The sequence below is a fragment of the Myotis davidii genome, unplaced genomic scaffold (assembly GCF_000327345.1).
Source record: "Myotis davidii unplaced genomic scaffold, ASM32734v1 scaffold44, whole genome shotgun sequence".
Lineage (NCBI taxonomy): Eukaryota > Metazoa > Chordata > Mammalia > Chiroptera > Vespertilionidae > Myotis > Myotis davidii.
In genome coordinates this window covers 11,641,080-11,644,228 of record NW_006299705.1, presented here as the reverse complement: position 1 = coordinate 11,644,228, position 3,149 = coordinate 11,641,080, and the positions used below count along the sequence as shown (strand labels likewise).

General features: G+C 32.6%; 1 protein-coding gene across 2 annotated transcripts in view; it reads left to right on the top strand.

Moving 5' to 3' along the window:
- Window positions 1-966: 966 nt before the first annotated feature.
- The window catches only part of MEF2C (myocyte enhancer factor 2C), a 158,926-nt gene continuing 156,743 nt past the window's right edge, over window positions 967-3,149 (top strand). Inside the window, exon 1 of one of the 2 annotated variants that reach the window (XM_015571612.1) lies at window positions 967-1,151. The gene's annotated coding sequence lies outside the window, so the exon portion shown is untranslated. The remainder of the gene's footprint in view (window positions 1,152-3,149) is intronic. The other variant, XM_015571606.1, reaches the window with a different exon arrangement.

Sequence of the window (3,149 nt, the reverse complement as noted above, 5' to 3'; positions counted from 1 at the left end):
CCAACCCTTATAAACAACGATAATATGATAGAACTGGTGCTTTGTACAACTCTTTTTAACACCACTTAAGCAATCGTAATTATTAAAGAGAGGCTCAGAATTATTTGGTTCAGAACATTACTCCTTAGGCTGCTTAAATATCTTGACTACTATTATTGATGTCAGGCGTATCAATGAACACTGCCTGCCTCTCTACTTTCCTTCAAAAGGAATTGTTTTCAAACTATCAGGAAAGAAATTAATCCTTAAAAAATTCACATCAATGATAAATGCCCTTACCATAATCAAAGCGTAAGAGAACACTAGCCTTAGCCAGCTCCCAAGCCCCTTCAGACATTAGCTGCCATTTTAAATGTTGTAGTGGGATCCTAGATTCCCAATAGTTTAAATGCTATGCGCATACAATTTTGACATTCGGTCTCTCAGAACTACATGCTTTCTAATTTTGGTAGCATGATTAATCCTCCTATGTGATAAGTTTTAACCTTCTAATATTTCTTTGGATCGAAATGAACAAATGGCAACAAACTTTAATGCTTAACACAATTTAATAACCTGAAATGGAGGAAGTGTGGGGTATGTTTCCATTAAAAAGTTTCCAGCCACAATTAATTGAACAAAAACTTGTCTTGTTCCAAGATTATTCTTGGAAATGTAATTTCGAAGCCTGTATGAAATCAGAAAACGTACTTTTTGACCATATGAAAGCAATCTCATTTCTTTTAGGACTGATTTTTGGATAGACTTCCGATTTGATATTTTCCTTTTGAACTAGCAGCCTAGGGGCCTGGAAGGGGGCAGGGGAGGGAAGCAGTTCTGTGTTCTTCTGCCAGCACTGACAAAGGTCTGGTTGTCAGTGATACCTTTACAGCTAAATTTACTCCAGAGTGACAGGAGCAGGTGCACCTCGGCCTGCCAGACACTTGTGCACAGGGATCACGCATCTTACGGCCTGACGATCAAGGGGGGAAAGCCTGGGTCTTCATAGAAAAGGAGAGGAGGCAAACGCAGCCCAAACTGGGGGGTTTCTCTTCAAAGCCAGCTGGTCTGGCTTTATTCTACAGGAATTTTTTTACCTGTCAGAGTTTGGACAACAAAGCCCTCAGCAGGTGCTGACGGGTACAACTTCCTGGAGAAGCAGAAAGGCACTGGTGAGTTTCAATTGCCAAAATATATTTTTTTAATATCTAAAAGTTGATTTTGTTATCTTAGAGGAGGCGCGGCTGTGGTACCTACATTCAGAAAGCTGATGAGACCACTGGAATCAGAGCCAACTAACTCAACAGTGGGTTTGCCCGGTGTAGAAAGTGGAGCTGTTACCATTTGACAATTTTTTACATTTAAAAAAGTTTTTTGAAGGGAATACTTTGTTTTTAATGTTGGTCTCTTTCATTACTATCTTCAACATCTGAAAGATGAAGAATTAATTACAGATATGATATTATACTATTTAAATAAACACAAATACCATTTCATCTTTTTTCCTAATTCTGTCATCTATTATGAGTAAAATGTTATATTTTTAAATAAATCTCCAAATAAAAAGGTGAATGGTGCATGCTTCTTTTAGACATTTCGTGTGCTAGTACTTTTTGTGTGTGCATGTGATAGGAATATGATTAGGGAGAACATTAAATTAACTTTATTTTTAATACACTGTGTAAAAACATGTATTGCACAGAATATTTATTAAAAGTAGCAACATTTTCTCATTACTTTACAGAGAATTTCTTTAGAGAAAATTCTTTGAAATAACAACCAAGACAGTTCTAAAGCATGTTTTTGCGTCATTGATTTCCAAAATTAGTACGTTTATATATTTGGTATTTTTATTGTGTGAATTCAAAAGTTTAGGCAAAATATTTTTATTTTCAGAATAGGATTTTAATTAATGCAAAAGATGGAAAAATGAGACCACATGTTAGACACATTTCTAAAAAGTGATTTTATTTCAAGAACTCATTCTTTTAACTATGCTTCAAGCATTTCTCTACAAATTGTTGCATTTTAGCAAATTGAAAACATTTATTTAAGCTAGTAAGGAGCTCAAAGCTAGGGACTATACATAGTAAACATATGAAACCATTTTAATAACCAAATTCCATATTCACAAGCAACATGGGCTAATGAATGTAAAAGACACACAGCATACATTGATCAAAAATGCTATAAATTATTATGCATAAAATCAATTTTCTGGGCTGTGGGGGGTAGAATTGGTGCTTAAGAAGAGAAAGGCTCACCAATATAAATTACTAATACTATGAGGCAATTATTTTATTCTGATAATCCCATAACTAATTTCCAATCTACGTGCTCAACATATAGTTGTGTACTGGGAAAGTAACAAGATCTGACTTTTTAGAAAATAACCATTATATCTAAAACAATTTTCAATGATGACACAGATATTCCACAAATTTATAAGCATTATACTCTTTTACAATGACAATTGCTGTTTAAAATTATAAAATATTTGTAGTTTAAAATATTACCAGAAATGCTCCACCTAACCAAAAAACTTAATATTTTAAAAACATAATCTTATCTACACTTAATGAACGCATATTTTTTAAATTAAAACCCAAATATAATTTTCATTTATAAATTATTATATGTAAACTATGGTTCAGAAAATTAAAGCATATTTTATTTTTAATAAAGAATATATTGTAGTTTCAAAGTGCTATTTTTTATGTGCTATTTTTCTTCATTATATTGATTCTGGCTCCTGAGTAACCATGGTTGCTAAATATTTTAGATAACTTCATTAGTCCTTTAAAGAATGACTATGTACTCCATGCACTTGATGATTCTTTTCAATTATCAATTATATGGTCAGTTAAATACTATATTCCTAAAGACTCATAGCACTCACTTGTAGAATAACTAAATACAACACAACTGAACATACACTCTTAAGTCAACTTCTGAATTATATTTGTTATGTTTTATGTGCATAGTACTATTGGCTATAATTATTATACTATTTGTAATCCACCCCAAGTATAAGCAATAAAAAACTTCTTCCAAACTATTTTTATGACACTTGTGAATTATTAAAGCGTGACTGAATCTATTAGGAACAATGGTAGGTTTAGCCCCAAAATTTCTTATTATTCTAACCACACCTTGAGTTGTGGACCTAA